Genomic DNA, 25882 nt, shown 5'->3' with positions numbered 1-25882 from the left:
AATCTCAATGCCAATGCTACAGAGTGGCAGTGGAAAGAATTTGACATAATTCTACCACACCAGATGCATTTTCTACTCTGCATTCTGTTTTTCATCTCTCTGCCTGTTGGTCTGTTTTGTGTTTCTCCTCCAACATTTCTGCCCCTTTGCCTTACATCAACTAAAGATGCCATTAGGCATTGCTTAACTTTACTAGTAGGTCTCAGGACTAAAAGGAATAATGGCATTCCTTTAAGTTTTCTTGCCAAAATTGAGGCCCAACTGTGAGCCTTTGAAAAATGAAGGGTCTCCAGTTCTTAGACCCTTTCTACATACACGGACCCTTACCAAAGGGATAAATGATCTTTACAGTTAGGGAGTAAACTTGAAGTTCTATGCTACTGAAGTTGATTTAAATTTTGTACCCAAGTGAAAGAGCTATGGGGGGGTAACAGAAATTTTTTACTGTAATTTAGAGAAGTGGGTGATTTGAGCTCTTAAAGAGACACAAAATACTGACCCAGTATCAATCTCTAAGTCATCTTTTCTCTACTATCAATTAGTGAATCTTTGAATACAGAAAAATAAGGTACAGCTCTACTCTTGGTTAACAAGCATAGAATATAAAATCATAAAGAGGTAGTTATACAAATATACACTTGCCCTCCCCAGTGAAATTGGACCTGACTGTGTAACTTGCTCTGTCCAGTGTTACGTGGAAAGAAATAGAACGTGTCACTTCCAGGAAGATGCTTAAAGAGCTTAGATGCTCCTTTTCCTCTACAACAGGACAAACAACATTCTGAACAGAAACTTCTCTGTCAACAGAGATCCTGGAATGAAGACAAAGTTGCATTCCAGGCAACACACATTGGGCAGGTAATATGAGTAAGATATAAAGTCATGTTTTGAGATTTGGGGGGATCATTAGTTAGAATGGCATGATTGAGCCTATACTAACTGATTTGCCATCAAAGCATTTAAACTAAAAGTAGCAAACTTATCATGTGTAAGTCAACTTTAAAAATGCTGCCAGCACAATGACCTTCTGTCCACTCCTAGAACATGTCAAGTACTTTCCAGCCATTAGGACTTTGAACTTGAATGCTTTCTTCCCATTCTTGCTTTGCTGGTACATGTCATCCCTAAGATCTTAGTTGTGATATTACTTCTTAGACACACCTTCCCTAACTATTCTATTTCAAAGCAGTTCCCCATCCCAACTTGTATTTGCCTATCCAACCCCATGTTTGCTACTATAAAAAATTCACAGTACATTGCAATCATTTATTTATAGGGAATAGATAAAAATTCATGTCACCACTCAAATATATAAAAAAAGATGTACTCCTTTCCGCCCCCACCCCCCAAGTAACCAAGTTTATCTTGTTCTCAACCCTTTATCCAACTGGTTAGTGGAGATTACAGGGTAGAATTTATTCTGTCAATTAAAGATATCTGTCTTTTCCAGTTTAAAATATTAATTTTGTGATAAAAATTAGTTGGATTCAAGTTTTAAACTCCCCACTATTTCTTGCCACTTAAGTTTTTGTGCCCACCCCTCCAACCCCATCATATCTTAGATAAGGGTTGAGAATAGAAAGAAACTCTGTTTCATAATGGAGGGGTGATTGGTTTATACTTCAAGGCTGCATCATCACTCTAATAGATCCTAATTTTTGTGCTTCTTGGCCCTGAGGCTGGTGAAACTCAAACACTATCCTCTCTATCCTCTCTACGCAGCCAGCTCAGCTCTCAAATGCACTTCATTATCTGAGTCTCAAGCAAACACAGCAACTGGCCTTCAGCTGAGACTACTCAAACCAGTGTATCTGCTATGGAATCACCTTCTTTCCATGCTGCAGGACCCCTGGGGAATGCTTACTGGCTTTCAACTCTAGGCTGCCCTCTACATTTTCACCCATGGAAGCACCTGGGAACTTCTGATTCCAAACCACCCATACTGACAATGGGAAAGCAGGCCCAGTCCTGGTCCTTTCTAGGCACCTCGCTCAGCCATTTCTAACCTACCTCCATGTGGATCATATTGCACTTCCACTACACCAAAAGTGTGTGTATGTGAGAGTCTATCTTGCAATTTTTCTGGGTAACGCCCGAAAAGTAAGGAGTAAGCCCTATCCCCACATCCTATAAGTTCCGTGAATTCCCTAAAGCTCTCTAGCTTCCCACCACCCTGTAGCCAGGGTTTCATCTAGGGGGTGACAGGATACTTCTATTTTATACCTCTGCCCAACTCAATACTCCTCCCCCTCTCTTGGTGAGTGGGAACTTCATATGACTCATATCTAGTTCTTTCTACCCATGACTTATAATACAGTTTGATAATGTACATTTCCCTTCTATTGTAAAATGGGAGCATTTGGAATCTCTTTTTACATTTTCATCATTCCCTAACAGATGGATGAATTTCTTGGTTTAGCCCTGATCATGGAAAGACTGACAGAAGCAATGCATGACATAAGGTAAATGCAGCAGCTTAATCAGCTTAGAAAACAGAAATACCTTTTTTTCTTTCTCTTCCATGGCAACCAAGTTGCTTTTCTACCACTGGAACCTTGCATGTAGTAATCCCTCAATAAATACTGATTTTTTCTGGCCATTGATCAATTAATCAGAAGATATTTATAGAACAGTGTTGGCAAATCTTTTGCCAGCAAGAACCATCCATGCTAAATAATTTAGGCTTGGCAGGCCATTTGGTTTCTGTCCTAACTACCTAACCCTGTTGTAGCATGGAAGCAGCCATCACAATATGTAAATTAATGAATGTGGCTATGTTTCAATGAAACTTTTCAAAAACCAAAGGATCAGAATGGTTTCATGGGCCATAATTTGCCAACCCATTGTAGAGCATTAACAGTTTCAGATAATACTTAGATGACAAAGACTAAAACACAAGTCTTATGTTTAAGGGATTTTATGTTCTGCATGAGAGAGATAAACATACATATACATTTTTGAGAGCTACTTGGTAAATCATTCAAGTGACAACAAAATTTAGAAGGAGTCAAAAAATAAAGATATTAGGGCTAAAATGGTCAGGGCAGTCTTTGTAGGAAAACCAGGATTTGTGTCTTTGGGAAAAAGGGAATTTCTTAAAGGGACAAAAGAGATTATTCCAAGTGGAAGAAAAACATAAGAAAGAGAATAACATAAAAAGTCAAGAGGTATTTGAGGATGATGAGAAGACCAGTTTGTGTAATAGAAGTTGTAATCATGATCTCATTAGGCATACAAATCATGTGAGGTATTTCAAACATGGGAAAATTAACAAAGGGAATTGTTTACACAAGTGATAGAGACACTGGGAAGACAATTGGCAAAGCAACCCAAAGATGAGCAGCAGCAGCAGAAAGTGCTACTGACCCACCCCTATGCCGCACAGGCCTAGGAGAATAGAGGAAGAAGCAGCGATACCAGAACCAGACACTGAGACAGTCAGGGGCGTGGGGCCAGGCAGTGGGACCTTGGAAGGAGGGAACTGAAAGAACAACAACAAAGGCAGCCAGTGCCCAAAGCACTGTTGAAGCAAAGAGGAAGAAGAATATCCCAGCTTCACCCCTGCTGCCTCCCACCAGCAGGCCGAGGCAGGGATTCTTGTTTCATTCACTTAAGTATCCCAAGCACCAGAGCAATTTCTAGGACATTCTAGATGCTCATTAAATATCAGCTGAATAAATGAAGGAATTCTGATCAATACTTTGTTCTGAGAAACTCAGCAAGTTCCCTTTTATAAGACTGGGGGCTACTTGATCATGCCCCCCATGTCTTTCTCCTGGGGAAAAATTATGAAGAGAAAAGAAGAAATTAAATGGACTACTAAACAAGTTAACAGGAGGCACTGCACTCATTCCCAGAAGCTAAGATTCAAAACAATGAGGGAGCAAACAATGTTTGCAAAGTCATTGTGAGAACTTCTGGTTTGGAAAGTATGTCTACTCCCTGTGTAGCACAAAGAAAATTGAAAGATCTGTCCTTTAACTCTGCCTCAAACAAAGCAATGATTGTGTTTTGATGTTACCCTGGGGTAACCTTTTTGCCCAAGGGTAGGTGATGAAAGGGGTCTTCATTAGATAAGACTGGCTAGTTTAGCTGCTAAAACAGTGAACTCTTAATGGCTGAACACAGTGAGGTTTGACTCTTCATTTGCATCCCAGCAAGTAGGTAGCCTTCCTTCAGGCACTGAAACAGGAGCCCTTATTTCTTCTACTCTTTTGTGCTCTCACCTACCGCATGTTGCCTCCAAGGTGACCAGGCAACAAGAAGAGAGATGGCGATAAGCCAAGCACAGAATAGATTTCAGTCACCTCTGCCCATGCCTCATTGGCCACAACTCAGTCACCTAACCTCATGCTACCTCCTAGAAAATGGAATCACATGTCCAGCAGGAAAATGAAATGTGTTTGATGATTTCATAGCTATGCTTCTGCCTTTAAAGAATTTTGTGAGCTATGGACAAGGCCTTTATTTCCACCAAATGAGAGAAGGGGCATCATCTGGACAGCTTAGATCATCAAAGCAACCAGATCTTGAGCAGAGAGCTTAATAGTGGGGTGGGGAAAATATGAAAGTTACTTTGCATGGTCTTCGAGAGGAACTTAAGAACCAAGTAGAATAAACCTTTGAATGGCCTCTATCCCTGTTGTCCTTGAAGTGACTTCATTTGTTAAGAAAATCGAAAGAAGGCATAGTCCAGGGGAGGTGGCAGATTTTTCTAGGACCTAGAATTTATAGCTTTCACACTTCAAAAATCTCTCCCTGTCTAGTGATAGGGAAGTATTCCAGATGTGCACCTATATTTTGTTTTATTTTTATGGTTTCATTTCTAGAGCTACATCCTTAATGTACCTTGAATTTACTTTGGTAGTCAGTGGGAATTAACTTGATCAAGTGTTTTAAAAACAAGTCCAAACACCAATTATGAACCAATACATCCAACTCCCTTAACAAAGTGTTTATCTGCTCCCTTAACATATACTTACTTCATAGCTACGCAAGAATCTGTTTTCTTGGCTACATTTTCCTTTGGTTTCTCTTATGCCACTCTATTTTAATTACTGTAGTTTTACAACATGTGCTGATCTCTATGAAGGCAAATTTAATGTTTCCACTCTTCCTCATTTTCAAATTCTTTTGGCCATGAATCATGATTTAGTATTGCAGATAAAATAACTTTATCCTGTTTCTACCCTATAGAAAGCCCTCGTTCTTTTCAATTTTCCCTCTCTAAACATCTTTAGAAAAATGGATGAATCAACCAGTTTAGTCAGCCCAAGTTTAGTTCAGAATGTAAGGGGAAAGGCCCTGTATTTTAAAGGCAGTTTACAGAAATTTCTAGAGAAGAACAGCTTTCCTGTTCTTCCCTGGCCTCCTGACAAGGCTGGACTGTGATCTGAATCACAATCAGTTTTCAAATATTCTGTTCCTGAGCTTTTTCTGCCTGCCTTGGCCCTCAGCCCCTTCCATCCCAGCCATGCCACGTGGTTCTGCGATGTGAGTCAGGAGGCGAAAGCTAGGTAAATATCACCGTGTCTCAAATAATCAACCTTTCCGAGTAATCATCTACTTTGCAAACAAGTGCTTGTCATTCCCACTGAAGAGCTCAACACAGCCAGTCCACGGAACTCTATCTGCTGAGTCCAAAGACACACCCATATCACATTTGATTACCAAATGCCTTTTGCTGCCACTGTGTAGTCTGAGTGATTCCTGAATCATCTGAAACACAATCCTCAGGCTTTGGGTTCCATCTTGGACATCAGATGCTGACAACACACGGCTCAGCTGAGAGCGTTAGCAGCCTCAGCAAAGACTACGCCATTTCAACGATGCTGGGTCCTATTTAAAGAGGCCAAGCAGGAAAAAAAAAAAGCCTTTTTCTGGTGAACAGAAAATATGGACAGAAAATGGAGAAAGAGTTAACATTGAGTAGCACTATGTATGTTCAAGTCTCTTTAAATGTGTTAACACATCTAATCTTGACAACACTGAGACAGGTGCAGTTATTGGCCCTACTTTGTAAGGGTATAAGCTGGCAATAAGAGTAATTTTTACAAGGCCACACAGCTAGCAAGCAGCAGGGCTATTATTTGAACATCCTAAGTCTAGAGCCAGAGATTTCTATCTTTACTGTACTGTAGGTTCTCAGAGTTGGGCAGGCAGCAGAATCACCTGCAGGCTTGTTAAATCACAGGTTCCTGGACCCTATCCCCAGAGTTTATCATTCACAGGGTCAAGGGTAGGAAGCCGGGAATTTGCACATTAGAGAACTCCCAGGTGCTGATGCTGATGCTTCCCCAGAGACCCCACTTAGAGAACCACCAAAAGACAGTACACAGAAATGACTGACAGGAGGGTCCTGGTGAAGGCGAGATTGAGCAAAGGGACCTGGGGAATGGTTAAACTGTGCGACTCATTCTCAGTTTCTAAAGCCACAGCGTCTGTGCTATTCCCATCACTGAAGCAACCCAGAGCTGCTTTTTTGCCAGCAAAGTGCCACCTTCCCCTGTTCCCATTTGATTTACAGGCAGCTATCCAAGCATTGGAGAGGACTGAGAACACCGGTTTGAGCAGCAAACTTGGCTTGCAATCTCGGCCTTGTCATTTACCAGTTGACAGCCTTTCTAAACCTCAGTTGCCACGTCTATAGAATAGTGATAATTATTTCCACTTACAAGTTGGGCACCTGGCACATAAAAACAATGGTGATTATCTTTAAAATAACAAGGGAATTTGGTTTCTTTCCTTCCTTTCAGACATCAGAGGAATTTAACTTCGAGAAACTTCTGCAATAAGGTTTGCCAGGGCCCCACTGGACATCTAAGCTCTTTTCACAGCTCATAACTGCAATAAGAATAAAAGGAGGCATGTGTACTTGGCAATCTGCTCCCCATCCTGCCCTTAACAAAAGGAGAGGGAGTCACTGGTGGTCTCATCTCAAGAGCCATCTCTTATTGTACAGAAGAGGCAGATGAAATGAGAAAATGGGAGAGGCCAAAGAGCGAGGGGTGGTTATACAACAGGAAGCTGGTGACCAATAAAGAATAAGGCAAGCTGAAGTAATCTTACTCAATGTCATAAATGGAATCACCTCTCAGTCAGTCCAACTACATTTAAATTCTTTTTTATCTAACTTCTTTCATTGGTCTACTTAACAGATAAATATTGAGCCCCTGCTAAGCAGCAGCCACCCATCTGGGGTCTGGCATGCAGAGCTGATACAAACTGATAAAGACCCCTTCCCAGTGGGGCAGGGAGGGGAAGCGAAGACCCTGAAGGAGGGGTGGATAGGCATGGGGAGTAAAGACAGGCCAAGACATGAGGATGCCAGCCGTGTGGCCCCCACTGTGCTTTGAGCACTGGCTTCCTGAGGGAACCAAATCTGGGCTGGGATGAGACCAGGGTGAGCAGAGACAGCCCCATCACAGATGCCTGGGGGGTCATAGTGGAACTCTGGGGTGTTTCTGAAGGAGACGAGCTGACACTTGCCAGCTTTTAAGTAGAGGAGGGACACGATCCCACTCCGAAGGGATTCATGTCAACATGGCACAAGGGGAGGTGGGCTGATAAACAGGGACCTGGATAGAGAAGATGAAAGAGAGACAAGAGATTTAAGATCAGGTCTAGGAGAAAAACCTGGATAGAGACTCCACCATAAATGGATCAGGTTCATCTGTGGTTTATCTGTGTTTCCTCTGTGGGCCAGTCCCTACCTTGACCCCCAGGGATAATTTATTATAGTGGACTTCCTCCAGTGAACTCGGATCGGGCCCTAAGTCTTAGCTGCACATTGAGATCAGCTAGGGAGCTTTTTAGACATGCCCTGCCCAAAACTAAGTTAAGGGACATTCTACAAAATAACTGGCCAGCACTCTTCAAGGGTATCTCTCTCAGTTATGAGAGAGAAATACTAAGGAACCCTCTGGGGTTAAAGAGGACACTAAGTACCACATGGGATCCTGGCAAGGGACATCAGTGAGGTAACTGACAACTTAAATAAGGTCTATACAACATATTATATCAATATTGATTTCCTACTTTTGCTCAAACTATAATTATATCATTTGTTAACATTTAGGAAAGCTGGATGAAGCCTACATAGAAATGCTTCGTACTTTTTGCAACTTCGAAAGCCCACATTATTTCAGAATAAAATGTATGGGGAGTTAGGTGGAGAGTACCATGGCCCAGGCCATGCCCAAGGCCTATTAGGTCTCCATCCTGGATACTGGGGCAGGTTGGAGTCACCCACTTGATTCTAGACTGGAACCGGGGTTGAGCATCCCCAGTTTGGATTTTAAAAGTCTTCAGGAGACTTTGCCTTAACATTTTCTTCTGCCCAGGACAGAATGTGGAAGGGGCACAAAACAGCCCTTCCAGCTGCCTGTGACGCCAGCCCACTTGAGAGGGCACATCAAGTGCTCTTCCCACTAGCATTTGCTGCTCCAGACCCAAAGGGAATCTCCTTAGGTCCATCAGTCAAGGTTCTCCCGAGAGACTGAACCAATGGAATATTATGTAAAGTAACTTATTTTAAGGAGGTGACTCCAGTGATTGCCGAGAAATCTAAAATTCATATGTAGGGCAGACAACAGGCTGGAAATTTGGCCAGACATTGATGTTGCAAGCCTTGAGTCCAAAACTCGATTGGGAAGGCTGCTGGCTAGAAACTCAGACTGTGAAAGGCTGCAGTCTTGAGGCAGAACTTTGTGTTTTTCTTACAACCCTCAGTCCTGCGCTCTTAGGGCCTGTAACTGATTGGATGAGTCTCACTTGCCTTAGCCAGGGTACTCTCCTCTACTTCAAGTCAACTGCTTGTAGACGCTAATCTCATCTATGAACTTCCTCCACTGTAACATCTAGACCAACATTAGACCAAACAGCTGGACACATGGCCTAGCCAAGGTGACACAGAGTTAACATCACATGTGGGTAGGACCAGAAAAGAAGTTGAAAAAAGGGAGAAAGATCACAGTCTTAAGAATCTGCTGAAACTCTGAGGATGTTAATCTAGAAGAATTTATCTTCCTCCTACTAGAGATCAGCTTTAAAAGCAGCTCTTATTCCCCAAACCCTGCCCTTGACCTCTTGGGGAAAGAAGAGGAGAAAGACAGCATCTCAAGGTCACTCCCAGCCTCAGACAAGTGTCTGCCTCCACTCTCAGTCTCAGGGATATTCTTTTTTCAAACATTTATCTCACTGCTACCCAGCAGAATGCACCCTTCCCTATGGAAATTGGCAAAAGTTAAATCCCAACCTCTTCCTGCAGATGCAGCTACAGGAAAATGAGGCTTAATCTGCTTTAATTAATAAGGAGAAAGCAAAAAGGCTGACCAGGAGCTAGAGGATGCAAGAGGAAAACAAAATTGACCAGTAGAAATGCACCCAGAAACACAAAGGGAAAAATCATGGAAGGTTAGGCAACATAAAAAGACCTCTGGATTCTGATTTAATTTTAGTTGCTTGCAGAAACAAAGCTCTTGGCTATTTGCATATAAATGTGCTGCGGGGAGGAGAGGGGAGCCACAGTGCTCAGCTGTGCATTCTAACCTTCTCCTGGAAGTCTGTTCCCAAAGCAGCTGCAGAAATCAGCTGCAAATTCCAGATCTAAAAATGAACATCACATGACTAAACCCGGGTGGAGGCAAGGAGAGGAGGGAAGGGAGGACTCCAAATGATGCTCCATTTAACCCACTGGGGTCTTCAACAGGGACAATGCCTGGCAGCCTCAAGAGCAGGACTCAGGCTGCACCCTGGAGCAAGTAAATCACAATCTTGGCAGGTGGGGGGCAGAGTTGAGTTGCAGGTAAATGTTTTTGAAAGTGCCCCAGGTGATTTGAAGGTGATTTGAAGGTGACTTGAAGGAGCAGCCCTGGTTCAGTTCCCGGGGTCTACTCTCCAGCAGGAATCTGTAAACTCGCCTAAAGGGCCAGAGAGTAAATATTTTAGGCTTTGTGGGTCCTCGATCTCACTTAGAACTACTCAATTTTGCTGCTGTAGCCAGAGCATACCTATAGAAAACATGTAGATAAGTGGGCATGGCTGTGTCCAGAAAACCTTAGTCACAGAAACAGTTTGTGACCCCTGTTATCCAGAGCATGGTCTGTGGCCAGCAGCATTTCTAACGGGAGCTTGTTAGAAATACCAGCTCTCTGGCCATATCCCAGAACCTTCCTGAATTTCTTTTTTTAAACAAGATCCTGGGATGATCATAGCAGGTTAAGTCAGAAACGCAGAGATAAGAGGAACAGCGCCAAGAGGCTGCAGGATCCGGTGGCAGAAGAGGTGGGCTGAGTCTTGGAGCACAACCAATCCTACTTAGCTTTGGGGGCTCAGGGTTCCAGGGGCATCTGTCTGTATAACAACTTTGAAAGGCAGAAACACCATAGGAGTGGGATTTGTCTGTGTGTGGTAGAGAAAACCCTGGCCCCCTGACTGTGAGGGAACTGCGCCTTAGGCGGGTGCTTGCCTTCCATCCATCAGGCACTCTGGCACTGGGCAAGGCTGGCCAGTTCAGACTCTCACTGCCAATATCAAGTCCTTATGTGGCCCCATCCCTTGCAGCAGCTCAACTGCAAGGGGTGGCGGAGAGGGACAGTTACAGCCAATCTACAGAACTTAGGCTTGGAAGTGGCTGGCAAGGTTCATTGCCACCAACCGCATTTCATAGCCTACCCACATGGATTTCTACTTTGATATTAATCCCTACTGCATCAAGTCTCCAGAGCCTGGCACAACATCAGAGCTTAAATATATATTTTAAATATATATATTTATTTATATAGTGTTTAATATATAATTTATATGTTTTTATATAATTTCATGTAATATAATACACACACAAACACACACACATATATATATAAACAGAGGTTAAGAATTTCAATTTTGGGTGGCTTCAGTCTTTGCGTCACTAGGGTTTATAATTGATTATGAAACCATATATATCAGCATGGAATATAGCTGTGGGATCTTTCCTTGCTTATAGTCAACTTGGAAAAGTGACAACAGAACTTTTTAATCTGTCACCAGGAACAGAAGGCCTAAGGCCTGTATCCTGGCCCATTGGGATTAATGGGACTTCCAAAGGTGCTTTGAATGGGTCGTTTTCCCTCAAGCCTGGCTGTGCCATTGCCCAGGAGGTAATGAACTGAACAGCTCTCCCAAAGTGCTGCCAGTTAGTTGGGACCAGCCAGTTGGCAGAGGATGTTTGCCTATGACCTAGAAAAGTTCTCTCTCCCTAAAGCCCTGCCAGAGATTCGAGTATGAGAGGAAGCATGTCACACTGCTTCATAAGCACTTGCAGCTGCCTCTGGGATGTCTCTGTGGGATGTGGTTTTAACACATTGTGCATAGTGGACTTTGAGAGGAGGCACATGGGGGAAAACCACCCAGCCCTTGGCTTCTAGGACAAGGCCATGGGGCAGCAGCCAGAGGAGCCAGTGTGTAGCATCGAAATATTTCTGAGCTCTATTGTGCAGACACATCACCCAGGCATCATAGTTTCTGAAGCTTGGCCTGCCACCCTGCATTTCCAGCAAATTCCAAAGTACCCTCATGCTGCTGCTCTATGGATCACTCAGTAAACCAAGCATAAAGGAAGATGCACTAGACTTGGAGACAGGATACATGGGCTCATACTCACCCTCAGTCTTTCCCTAGAAGTAGAGGGCATGGTGGATATATTTACTGAAGATGGCCACAACAGCTATTTCCCCTCCACATTCTCTTCTTACAACATGACCTTGATACTCCTCCTGTTGAGAGGTGGAGTCTATGTTCCCTTCTATGAAATCCAGACAGGCTTGCCAAAGAAGTATAGCTAGGCATAGGTCTCAGGTCTCCTTCTAGTTCTCTTAGAACACCCACTCTTGGGACCCAGCCACCATACTGGGAGGAAGCCCATGCATCCATTTGACAGGCCCCGGTAAGAACGGAGGCCCCTGATCTGCAGCCCCAGCTGAGCTTCCAACTAGCCGAAGGTACCAACTTGTCAACTGTATAAGTGAACTATACTTGAGAACTCCTCAAACCCATCTTGGATGTGGATCCTCTCCCTGGAGTCAGACTACCCCATCTGAAGATAAGTGAAATAGTGATGAGCCACCCCCTAGTGAATCCTGCCCAAACTGTACATTTGTAAGCACAGTAAGCTGGTATCGTTCCCTTATGCTTCAAAGGTTGGGGCATTTTTTTTAAATGCAGCAATAGTATTTGGAATGTGATTTTAACTACTCCCTGGGTCTTTCCACATTATACCTTCTGAGCCATCTGATCATTCCCATTATTTAAATTGCCATCTGTTGGGACCTCCCTCGAGCTACAGAGCTGGATGTCTAGTGGCCTACCACACATCCCCAATATACACACAGCAGTTATTTGTCTTATGGTGACTACCTTAAGTTTATATTCTCAATATCAAACTTCTGTAGTCCCCCAAATGCACCCTGCTCTTTGATCTTTGTCTATTTTTGTGCACGTTCTCTATGACTACTAGTGTCCTCACCAGTCCTGCCCATCCTCCGCCTTGTCCTTCTATACCCAGCTCCAGTGTCGCCTCCAGGAAACCCTCTCTGATCCAGGACCCTCTCCTATTACCACTGTACAGTGTGTTGAAATTACCATACCTTGCTGCTAGTCACCTATTGACATGTGTGTTTTTACTTCTAGACCAGATATTCTCAACATGTGACACCCCAGACCAGCAGCATCAGGGACTTTTCCCTCAAAGAGTTCACTGTCTTGTTTCAGGGGACATAAGCTGAGAAAAAGTAGTAGGAGTAAAACTGGAGGATGTCACAACAGAAGGCAAACCTGAAGACATAGTGTGGTCTTTACCTTATTCTATTTCATTCTCTACACATGGTAAGTTGCCAAAACCCTGTCAGCTCTGCAGCAAAATACCCTTTGCAGCCATTCCTCTCTTAAAGCCCATAAAATTCTGTAAATAGCTTTAACTGAACACCATCACAATGACAAATAAACCCAAACCTTTCTAAGCACACAACTTATCGAATAAGATTAATAGAAAATGCCATTAGGAAAATAAACAAGCACAGAGCGAGGATCACTTGTAAATAGGTGTTTCCTGCTTAGATTATTCTCTTTCAACCCAAGGACTTTAAGATTCACAGTAATTAATAATATACTTAGTTTGCATTAACTTTCCTGGAAATAAGTCCCCAGCTTAATACCCTCCAGCGGCTCTTGTCACATTGAAAATAAATACAAATTCCTTGTAATGGCCTCTCTCACCCTACCCACCTATACCAGATACCCTTACCACCCACAATATACAAAAACCAACTCAAAATGGGTCAAAGACCTAAATATTAGAGTGAAAACTATAAAACTCTCCACAGAAAGCATAGGTTTAAATCTTAATATCTGTGGATTTGGCTATGTTTTCCTCCAATAGCACAAACTAGACAAATTGAACATACACAATTTAAAATTATGGGGCTTCAAAGAACAAAAGTGAAAACACCACCCACAAGATGTGAGAAATACATGAGCCCTTAATTTGCATCAGCTGATTGGCACCTGAAAATCACCATCTGTGCTAACTTCTTGGTAATGAGAATCTTATTTTCAGTTATAAAGCATATTCCCAATATTTGGCATTGATAAAGCCTTCTTAGGATATGAGAAGTGAAAGTCTCTTCTGAATTCAAAATAAACCAAACAATGAAAAAAAAGAATTCCTTGCATATCATATTTAATAAGGGCATCATAATCAGAATACATAAAGAATTCTACAAATTAATACTAAGATAAGTGACCCAATTAAAGTGAGCAAGGGCCTTTAGACATTTCTGCAAAAACATATCAATATCCAGTGAGCACATGAAAAATACTCATTCGTCATTAGGAACATGCAAATCAAAACCACAATGAGATATTGCTCATACCTATCAGTACAGCTAATTATTTTTTAAAAAGGGAAATATGTGTGAGGATGTAGAGAAACTGCAATCCTTGTATGTTGCTGCTGGGATTATGAAATGGCAAAGCCACTTTTGGAAAACAGTCCAGCAGCTTTCTTGAAAGGTTAAAGATAGAGTTACCATATGACCCAGGTATATGCCCAGTGGAAATATAAACATGTTCCCACAATCTGTGCACAAATGTTCATAGTAGCATTATTCATAATGGCCAAAAGGGGAGAACCACCGAAATAGCCAACAGGAAAAGGCATAAGCAAAATGCTGTATATCCATGCAACGGAATATTACTTGACCATAAAAAGAAAGCACTCATACATGCCACAGCTTGAAGGAACATTAGAAATATTATGCTAAGTGAAAGAAGTCAGGCACAAAAGACCACACACTGTATTATTCCATTTATGTGAAGTTTCCAGAATAGATTTATAGAGACAGAGTAGATTAGTGGCTGTGTAGGGATGGGGGTAAATTGTTGGGGATGGGGGTGGGGCGGTAGTTGAGGAGTGATTTCTAAGGCTACAGAGTTTGTTTTTAAAGTGCTGAAAACGCTCTAAAATTGATTGTGGTGGTCTTTGCACGATACTTTGTGAATATGCCAAAAGCCATATACTTAAATGGGTGAATTGTACGGTATATAATTACATATCAATAAGACTATTTTTAAAATAGACAACCTTTTCTGTTTCCTGTATTTCATCGATATTTTGTTGACCAGAACAAATTTAAAAAAAAAAAAAGCCATCTAGATAAAATTGATGTTGCGAAGCTGTCACCATGGTTTAGGTATCAGAATCTTTTTATATAAAAGCCTAAAGCCACCATTTGAGGAAAGCTGAACCAGCAATATTTGCTGCAGTTTAATAGCAAGAATTGATTTGATCCTGTGTGTACAAATGTGAGCTCTGGCAGAAGGGACTCATCTATTTCAATTTTCTACCCAATTTCTTGATTTTTATTCAGTCTCAAAACATCATACATTTTACCAATACAGCCTGTGAACTTGTACCTACATCTCAACATCACCTCCTTCCACCAACACACACACACACACACACACACACACACACACACACACACACACACACACACACACACACACTGAACCCTGTCTGCCTGGGCACTGAACTCATCCTTTTCCTTTCCTACCAGACACACTGCCTAGGTAGCCAAGGCTCACCTGGTGCTCTGGGAAAGTCAGCCTTCCAATTTCTCTTTCTAACACCAGCAAGCACCTGTTTTGCTTCCTTCCTAAGCAATAATCATACTGTATTCATTGCCTGATTTGACATTTCCATAGGAAAATGCAATTATAGCATCCTGAAAGGCAGAAATAAATGGCAAATGATATTTGAAGGGGAAAAAAAAGTTGCTTTGGAGATGTGCATTTTCAGCTAAATCTCTCAGGCCAGCGTCACCAGATGCTATCAGACGCTGGAGCCTCAGTCATTTTCCATCACCTAAATATACAACCTTGCCCATCATCAAGATCTAAGTTAAAAAAAAATAGAGTTCACACTGAACAACTTAGAACACTCAGGAAAAGTGTTCCATGGGGGATGGAGTTGACAATAAGCCCAAAGCCCTTATAAACTCATCTTTTTCACTAAAAATATTTGAGAATACTGAATGCTGATTGGAGGGATTACTTATATTTTTCACATCTTAAATAATAACAGCATATGTGGCAGTTTTCATTTCCATTTGTCATCACCCATTAGCCTGAAACCTTACAGATACCCAGTGATGATCTTTTACTAAGTCTACTAACAGATATTTGAGCATTTAATCAATGTCAGCATTGTGCTAAGTATTAACACACATTATGATGTGACACAGACCTGGGCTCAAATTGTCATTTCCCAACCTGTTAATTGCATCATCTTGATCTCCAAGCCCAGATTATTCATTTCTCAACAGTAAAGTGTTTTATAAATCTAAAACAGTCTATCTTCTCTTTGCTATACCATGAGGTTCTCACATCTGCTTTGAGAAAGAATCTGTCTTATATTTACGGGTGATTTCTAGATGCTGGGACATCTTAATAAAAGGTCCTAAGTGAAGTGGAGGTTTCTGAGTCCTTGGGTGTCAGCCTGAGGCCCCAGAATCTAAACTGACCAGATGCACCCATGCAGTTAGCTCCAAAAGCCCTTCAACCCTCCTCCTTTCTCAACAGATCTTTTTTTTTGTTTGTTTTTCTCCAGCCAATCGTCATTTTGGATGCAGCTCACTTCAAGGGCAGTTTTAATTAATGAGCCAGGTTTCTGGTGTTGATAAGGATTGCTGGGTTAAAGTCGAGTGTGGAGGGCAATTTTCATTAAAGACACCAAATCTGGTTGCAATTTGAAATGCTAGTCTCTCTCTTCCTAAGCTGCTTTTTTATTAAAGCAACAGAACCAATATCCTCCCAAATACAAAGGCAATATTAAATGGGCTATATGGAGAGTTGTGTGTTTTTACCTCTGCTGTTTCCCTTGAAAGGACCAACTGGGCTCCCTGCAGGAGTCCCTCCCTCCAAACCTCGGGGTCCACGATGCCACTTTGGGATCTCCAGACCTGTTCTCCTGACACCAGAGATCTGGAATGACGCTTTGCAACCTAAAATCCTAAAATAGAATCACAACAGCATGCTTTTTGTATCTACAATATGTTACAAGTTATTCATTTACACGTATCTAAACATTTTTATTTAAAAATCCCAACAAGTGAAACCGTAGACACCAAATGAGTAAATTGTCAGAGATCATCAAATCTTTTCATGGAAGGACCACCAATCCATAAACATGGGAAGCTTCAACATTAACACCAGATAATGGTACTCCTAAGTCAGTTGTAAGATAGCAACGTAAGAGCAACAGACAAAAAGTAAGCGCAATTCTGACAACACCCTTTACTGCAGTAATAGTGCTCAGAATTTATTCTACCCTGAGCTTGTCATGATGTTCAACTTTAATAACTCAATTCATAAACATTGAATTATAGCAGACCCCTGGGACATAGAGGAAAAGGCAGTTTTGATAGGGGACCCTTGGCCAGGGATTTCAGTGGTTGCTACAGGTTGAACTGCATCCCCCAAAAAGATACACTGAAGTTCTAACCCCAAGCACCTCAGAGTGTGAATTTCAGAAATAGGGTCTTTGAAGATGTTATTAGTTCAGATGAGGCCAAGATGGATTAGGATGGACTCTAATCCAATATTACTGGGGACAGACAGACACAGGGGAGAACACCAAAGTGACCACTGAGGTAGAGATTTAAGCCCAAGGATTGCCAGCAAACCACAAGAAACCAGGAAGAGCCAAGGAAGAATTCTCTGTACAGATTTCAGATTTGTAACCTCCAGAACTGAGAGACAAATGCCTGCTGTTTTAAGCCATCTAGTTTGTGGTACCATGTTACAGCACCCCTAGCAAATGGAGATGGAATGTGTAGGTCACTGAGCATGCAAGGAGATGCAGCTCATCCTTGCAAGGTCCGAGTTGAGGGAGACACCCTGTTGGCCCCTCCTGATCCAGCCACAGGTTTCTGGCATGCCATTTCCTTTTTGCTTATTTGTTAAATGCAAATGTTTTCAAAGTGATTGTGTTCAGCATTTATTCACCAGTTATAGGTTAGGTCTAAATCTTTCTAAACCTTCATCTTTGAATAATTTGCTCATGACTCAATGCCCAGGCAGGAGCACACAGATGGCCTAAGTCATATCCTCTGCTCAGCCTGTTAAAATGCGAGTTAGCATCACCCTCATCTTTTTCTCACTTAGTGAAATGGGGACTCTGTCTCTTGGCAATGGGAGATTCCTACAAAGTTGGGAAACCGGCCCAGGGCTGGAAGACATAAGTGACATATCTACCAAATCTCTTTTCTTTTCCTTGAAAATGCCATTGTTTCCTTTTGGGGATTTTTGCTCTTGTGGTACCTTTCTGCTGGAAGCTCTTCTTCTTGTTAGCATAAATGGCTCATTGTACAGGGAGTACAACTAGCTTTGAGAAAGGACAAATTTGAGAGCAGGGCAATTCAGTTGCTGCACTAGGGTATACAGAAACAAAGCATTAGGCATTTCAGGGGGCTTCAAGTAGAGTGCTAGAAGAGGAACAGCAGGAGAGCTAAGAATGAGGAGTGTGAAAATAACCCTTGCAACCTAGAGTTTGACCTGAAGCCACTTAGATGGAATTTAGAATTCACAATACAATTCAATGAATATTTTTAGGCTTCTTACTTAGAACCAGTGCTATGACTGGCACCACAGGGAGACAGAATCCAGAGACAAAAGCTATGCCTTCTAGAGTCCCAGTGGGGCTCATGATCAAGGCACTCCTCAAAGACTCAGGACAAGTATCTGTGTGTACTTTCACTTTTCTCTAAAGGGCACTATACATTTGGGCTGAAATTAATGTAACAGTGAGAACAGTACAACATGATGTGCCCCTTTCTTGCCCATAGCTGGAAAGAAAAAAAAAAAAAGCAGCTCATATTCCTCAAAAACTTAAAAAGGGCCAAGTATTAAACTGAATACTTTCTATACATCATTTCATTGAATTCTCATAAAAAAAACATGTGAAGTCTTATTATTAGCAATACTTACAGGTGAGGAAACCAAGCCTATGGCATGTTCTAAAGGTTCCTCATTGGCAAAGGTGAAACTGGGCTTCATAACCAGAAAGCCATCTTTCGTGGCTTCATATCAATATCTGCCACAACTCATGCTGTTCTCCTGGCCTACATGGACTTCTCCCCCAATCCCCGTTCTATCAAAATGACCGTTGTTCTTTGAGGCTCTCTTCATGAAGTCAAAATGTACCTCTTTATACTACTATACCAACTCATCTGTATTACTATTTAGCCTATATCTAATGCTGCCTTTTGTTTTTTACAAGTAGTTAGTTGATTAAGTAGTTATGTGTTGGAGCTAATATCCAGCTGTATCACTTATTAACCACGGAGTTGTTAGTTACAAGCTGCTCTGAGCCTCAGCTTCTCCATCTGCTAGACTGAAGATACAGGAGGATCATGGCCAGACCCTATATGAAAATTGAACCCTGACCTACTTACTATCTGCATCAACCATTCCAGGAAGCCAAACCACAATCCCTATAAACAATCAACCCCAAATAACCAGCACTGGACCAATAACTGCCAACTTGGAACCAACCAGAGAAAGGTAAATATGAACCATCTGTGTTCACATACTACCGTGACTCAGAACCCTGGGAACCTCCAAGATCCTCATTGGTCCACAAGGTCAAAACTATTTTCATATTCCTCAGCGGTGACTTGCTTTTTTCAGTCTCAATTTCATGAGTGTGTGGTGGAATTTTCTAGAAGTGACATGTGTGATATCACAATAGATTAAATGCAGAAACAATCATGAGCATCCAGCCTGCTCTTATGAGATCTGACAGATTTGCAAAAAACATATTGCAATGCTACTCTTCTCACCAAATTGTTTTTTGTTTGGAAACTACAAGTTAATTAAATTTATTTATGTCCGCATATATGGAATTTATTATTGTTATTTTTAGATCTTAAAGTTACTTTATTTTAATTTCTAGCATGTTAAGTAGTTACAGATTTAGCCCACAAAAAGCAAAAACTCTTTAGGATCTGCAATAATTTTAGAGTATAAAAGGGTGGGTTCTGAGACAAAAGTATCTGAGAACACTGATGTACCACGTTTTGGAAGATTCTTCCCAAAGTGATGAGAGGTTCATACACAAATAAATAAAAGCTTTGGTTCTTTTCCAACCAGGCTGGCAAAGCCCAGCTCCTGCACCTCTATTAGTTCCCTCCAGCTTCATCCTGGTTGCCACCAGTATGCTGAATGCAGCACCCTAGAAAATGCACCAATATGTAGCACCAAGAGACACAATCTAGCCTGATGCCTAGATTGGCTTTTTAATTCTCCATCCATTGGCTCAGTCAGGAGTGTCTCAATCCAGCAGACACAGAAGAAATCTGGAAGCACTGGAAAGACCAGCCTGGCCTGCCTTTGAGGTTATACCAGCTCCACTGGTAAAAGTCAAGACATCTTCTTCCCTGGTGAGCAGACATTTCGCGCAGGCTGGCTGGAAAGGCATTTTAAGTCTTAACCCCTTTTTATATTTGGATTAAAAGAGTGCTTTGATTACAAGACTTAAAGCCAGTTCAAAGGGAAAAAAAGCCACAATTATAAGCAGCAAAGAAAGCAATTCAGCACTGAGGGAAGCAGAATGTACACAGGAGATGAGAAAGAAATCAGACATTATGAATGGGAGGCAACACACATTTTAGGAAAGATTGATTCAAGCAGCCCTTGTAAACAGTCCCAGCTATGGGGGAAGGCCCTTCAAATTTATCTTCTCTCAAAACCAATGTAGAGTTTGCTCCTGTCTGTTTTTTCCTTAGTTCTGAGTCTTAAAAAGAAAAAAGAAAAAAAAAATTGCACCTTATTCTTGCATGGCAACAACTTTCCTATTTTCTTTACTGAAAGAAGAAGGTCATGTTTTTCTGGCTTATTTAAAATGCACACATTTTTAGAATTGTGCTATCGTTCTGCACTTGCTCCTCAGCTTTATTTTTTAAGCTATTTTTTTTGGGGGGGGATCATTATAGCAGGCTAAGCTGTATTCTTGCCTTTACTCCTTTGTACTTTTAGCTCAAAATACAAGGTCAAGAAGCAGCATTGAAAGACATCATCCCACAGACTATTTTTGGTCTCTCCATGATGATATATAGTCACAGTCAACTCGGCTTGGAGATGTTCACCTGGTACCTGTGATAAGGCTACAAATATCACAAGAATTGAGAAGCCATGTCTTCCATGTGATTCTAAGACTCCAGCAATTCTTTATATTAAGTAAGACTGATGAGAACTAGTGTCTTCAAGTACAAATGAGAGCCTCCTCTTGCTAATCTGGCAAGATAAATTGTTGGAAAGGTGGGTATTCTCCCCCAACAAGGGTAAAACAAAGGGGAAAGAACGTCAATTGCAACTACAGGGATTTAGGCTAGACGTTGCACACAACTGCTAGAAACTGCCATCCACCACCTGAGTGAGTGAGTCATAGCAAAGGTCAGCTAGTAGGCTCTTCTGGAGAGAATGGTATCTCTTCCAAATCAACGTTGGTTGCCAAGAGCCTCTGGTTGGCAGCTGAAGTCAAGGACATCAGTGGCAAAAGGGCCAAACTAGAAAACTTGGGGGCGCGGGGAATCACAGTAGGTTGGGGTGGGCATGCTACAGCACCAAAACTACAAAACCTCTTCCATCTCTTTCATTTATCTTCCCTCCACCCCATCACTTCCAGAAAAAGTCAGAGAAATTTTTTAAATTCCCAGGGGAAAATTTTATGGGAGAAGAACAGATCCAAAATACAACCCAGCAAGGTGTGGCTAAAGACAAAGCTTGGAGACCAGAAATTTCCATGATTAAGTCGTTTGCCTTGGAGTATGCAACTGAAACCCCTCTCCTCCATTCCTATATAAATTGTTTAGTAAAATCCATGCTTTTGTGAGAGTGGTTGCTTTAGGAAAACTCAAAGTTGTAATGAGATTTGCATCCAGGTTGGTACACAGAGAACCCAGAAATAGCACTAGGGCACAGAGGACAGATGAAGGGACAGTTGACCTTTGGGCACGCACAGCCAAGGCAATTAAGAGAGATTGTTAAGTGTCATTAAAAGGCAGTTGTCCAGGATAGAAAAGATCACCTGTCTGAGATGGGTTCAGACAGCTGAGCTCGGAGACTCTCGTTTCCTCCTCCCTCTCCCTTTCTCCTTTCTCTCCTCAGTCGTTCCTCCTTTCGGGCTTGCGGTTCCCAAGCAGCAACAGAAGAGTTTCATGAAATCAGTCACACAGGTGCATTGCCCATTGGGGCAGCCATCCAAATCACCGGGCTTGATTTTCTAACTTGAAGTTCAGTCACCTCACACATCTCTAAGGTCAGTGTCGCTATACAGACAGGACGTTGCTATAGCTGACACGACAGTGTCGAAGGCCCAGTCTCATTGCTTCATCCTTAGAGCCCTGGAGAGAGAAGGCAGCTGGAGGAAAGCAGAATGATCTCACTGAGTGGTGTAATCAAAGCCGAGGCGAGCGGCTGCCACATAAGTCTTTGGATTCTATTCAGGAGGTGCTAAAAAGATGAAGGGTCTTTAAGAGGCAAAGGAGAAGAACCGCCTCTTTTGAATTTGGCTCCTAGAAAAACAAATCCCACCTAGGACTAAACTACTGTATTAAAAGTTTTGCATCTATTATGGCATTTGATCCTCATGAGATCCTGCCCCTTTTCTCTGCCTTACACTCAGTGATTCTCCCAAACCAAGAAATTGCAGGAGACTGTAGGGGAAAACAGCTTGAGTTATCAGTGGGAACTGTGCAGTGATGGAATTTATGAGCTGAAGCCCAATTCCTCACTACACCTTGCCTATGAAACTCAGTCTATTTTTGAAGAGTTTCAGGTCAATTTTGTTTTGTTATGGGCTTTGTCAGCCATCAGTAACAGCTGCAATGGATATGATCAGTTGTTCAGTGATTTAATTCTTTTATGTGCAGTGGTTCTCTACCTTGGCTCATGTTGGCATTATCTAGATGGTAAAATAAATAAACCAGTGCCTGGGTTTCACCCCAAGAGATTTTAATTGGTCTGGGATATGTCTTGGACATGGAGATTTTTAAGTATATCTCCAAGTGATCATAGCATGCAGCGGAGGTGACATTCACTGGCTTAAAGCATTGGTTTAATTAGGCATGCTTCAGAAAAATCGGGCAGACTTAACATGCAGACTGTAGAACACTGTGCCCCCCTCCAGGGTTTTTTAATTCAGTAAATCCAGGGTAAGGCACCAGTTCTAGCAAGTTCACAGGTGTTGCTGGGGCTGCTGGTCCAGGCAAAACCCTTTGAGAATCACTGACCTAAAGCTTAGTGCAAACCCACTTCCCTGCTGTGGCTTCAGGGACAGTGCCCAAGAAGCTGACATCAAATAAAGTCAACATTCAGTGAAATGAGAGCTGGAAAGAGAGGGCAGCATCCCGACTCTTAAATCCCACAGAGGGTTTTGGGTACTGAACCTTATTTCTAATCATGCAACAAGAATAGACCAGATTTCAGTTTGTTACTTCTGGCCTTGGTTCATGTATGTCTCTTGCCACCTGTCAGCACACACCTGTGTGAGCTACCGGTTCTCTAAGTTCTTGATGGGGGCATGGGGACATGGGGAGGAAGACTGGCTCTACCTCAACCAGGGCCAAGGCTGAAATTCCCTTCAGACTCTGCAACCCTCTAATTTGAGAAGTAAGTAAGTGGGTGGGTGTTATTGAAAGTACAGCGTGACAGTGTTAAAATTTTACCTGAATCCTGTGATCCTGGCAAACAGTGAAGGCTAAGAAATCACCATCTATCCAGAAAGTTGTTTACTGGTATCCCCCACCCCTAATTACTTATAACAAGGTTATAGGCAATTCCTTGTCTCATCAATAACTAGCTGACCCATTTGTCTCCATTGATCAATCAGAACAAAATGTCTGCCAACCAAACTTGGCTGGTTAAGCTTCTCTCCTTCCTCCAGATCCATGAACTCCAAGGGATCTCCCAGAAAACAAGCTGCTTCAGCTTAAAGTACTGTCAGACCTATCTGATCATGCCATCCTTTCATCACACCTCCCTACACACAATTCTTTCCTCAGACAAAAAGGGTTTCTTTCTTATAAAGTCTTGAGGGTTGCAGGCCCTATGGTCCGAGCACTCCCTATTTCAATAGCTCCATCTCCCTTCATTGTAGCAGTTTCTTCCTCCCCTTACAATAATCCTTTCAAAAAGTCTCTCCTGACCAAGCCAGGATTTTGGTTTTGGTTGACAAGAGTCTTGGGGTCCCAAGAAGAGGCATCTCTAGAACCTCAAGATGGCTAAGAAGATCAGCAAGTAGTGAAGCCTTGACCCGGGGGTGCACATTTCAACCTGGCGGGAGAAGGGATGGAAGCAGCCTCTGCAGGTCACTCATCTCCCGGTCTCAATCCCAGCAGTAGCTGGAAGCAGATCTCATACCTCTAGACCCGGTAAATCCTAGAACATTTCAAACAACTAGGGATGGGAGAGACCCCAGCAAAAATTCCCGTATTCCTTGCTTCCCTCAGCATGCAGGAGCTCAGAACAATTGTTTTATGAAGTCAGAGAGATAGGAATTTTTAACATTGGTTTCTCCCAAGCTGAGAAAGTCAGTCATGCAGGCTGGATGTCCATGAATGATAAACAAGGCCTTCATAAGTATTCTTCCTACTGGGCAATGATCATAAAATATTATGAAACCGAACCTGGGAAATCTCACTTGATCCATTCTAACAGTAAAGCAGGATGATCCCGTTGACACAAATTAGGCTGCCTCTTTGGGGTGAGGAAACAGAGACCCGGAGAAGCCATGGGATTAACTTAGTGCCAGAGTCTGGTTAACCTTCCAGATGCCCCCTCCTGTGAAGGCACAGTGGTCAGAGCCAGGCTGGCATAAAAAAGTGCCTCCTTCACCCCAGCCTAAGAAATCTCCTTATATCAGTTATACCCCCATGTTTCTGCCTAGGATTTTACTCTCTAGAGCTTGATGGAAACCACAGGACCCCAGAGTTTGCAAACTGCATCTCACTTCTCCAGAGCCCATCTTCCAAAGAATTAGGATGCCAAAAGATGGCCTTTAAGATGGTTCCCAAAGGGCCCATTTTATTTGAAAAACTTGGCTAATTAAACTGCAGTGCCCATCAGTATCACCTGGAAGCCTTGTTAAAACAAAGACTGCTGGGCCTCATCTCCAGAATTTCTGACTCAAAATGTCTAAGGTGGGTACTGAATATTTGCATTTCTAACAAGTCCCTAGGTGGTGCTGATGTGGCTGTGAGAAGATAATGGCTCGCTGCCTTGATTGTGAATTAGGTTCACCCATGGATCGTTTCGAAACTGTCAATACTTGGCTCCATCCCAGACCAATTTAATCAGCCTCTCTGGAAGGTGAGACCTCGGCATTAGTGAGTTTTAAAAGGTCCCCAGGTGATTCTAAGCTATATGCAAGGTTGAGAATCTCTGCAGTAAGGAGAACTCTATGTAGCATCCTAAGCTAGTCTAACCCATAGACTGGTGATCCTCAAAATGTGATCCCTAGGCCAGTAGCATCAACATCACATAGGAAGTTGTTTGAAATGCAAATTCTTAGGCTTATCCCCAGACCTACAGAATCAGAAATTGTTGGAGCCCAGCAACCTGTTTTAACAAGCCCTCCAGGTGAGTCTGAGGCATGCTAGAGTTCAAGAATTACTACTCTAAGCTCTTGGCTTCCCTCCAATTGAGTCCCTGCAAGGTAGACTCTTATCTGTGGCAGTAAATGTGACAGGCCCCCACAAAAAGCCCAGATGCACCAATATTACTGCTCAGTCAGTAGTGGGGTTGTCTGAGGAAAAAGGAAGAAGGCCATTTATCAGGCTGTCAGTGAGGTGCTGTGATACACTGCTAACAATATTTCCAGGACATCTGGCTTCTAAGCTTTTGGAGATAAGCTCTGCAAATGACTTTGTAATGGGTTTGGCCCCTGAACACTCAGAAGCAAGTCCAGCTTCAGGCAAAATTGGGAAGCAGAGAAATCCATCTTGGGTCTTTCCCCTTTACCTTCCCTAGCCCCCTTCTACTCACCTTCTATCCAATACCACCATATCCAACACCGAAGTTGTTATTGCAACCTTCATCACTATTAAGTTATTCCAGCCCAGAGGACAGCACAAACAAGTGACTGATTACACTTGAATGTGTTACCATCTCCCAAGGGTATATTTGTTCAAAAAGAGGAAAACTGGTCTTCAAAGATGGATAGTGGGCTTTTGACACGCAGTTGGTGTCATGTCATTAGATAATTGCCTCTTTCTTTAGCATTGAGCTCTCTATGCCCAAGAGTTCATATATCTCAATCCCCTTTTGCAAAACTTCTTCCCCTTCC

The 25882-nt window shown here is 42.3% G+C and overlaps 1 long non-coding RNA gene across 1 annotated transcript in view; it reads right to left on the bottom strand.

The window, feature by feature from the left end:
• The window catches only part of LOC143646113 (uncharacterized), a 47462-nt gene extending 28224 nt beyond the window's left edge, over positions 1–19238 (bottom strand). Inside the window, exons 1-2 of the long non-coding RNA XR_013157296.1 lie at positions 19131–19238; positions 16404–16549 (exon numbers count right to left, since the gene is read on the bottom strand). This is a non-coding gene — a long non-coding RNA (uncharacterized LOC143646113). The remainder of the gene's footprint in view (positions 1–16403; positions 16550–19130) is intronic.
• Positions 19239–25882: the final 6644 nt, after the last annotated feature.

The sequence above is a fragment of the Tamandua tetradactyla genome, chromosome 1 (genome assembly GCF_023851605.1).
Source record: "Tamandua tetradactyla isolate mTamTet1 chromosome 1, mTamTet1.pri, whole genome shotgun sequence".
Classification (NCBI taxonomy): Eukaryota; Metazoa; Chordata; class Mammalia; order Pilosa; family Myrmecophagidae; genus Tamandua; species Tamandua tetradactyla.
Note: the sequence above shows the minus strand (reverse complement) of the source record. Positions and strands in the feature narration are given on the sequence as shown.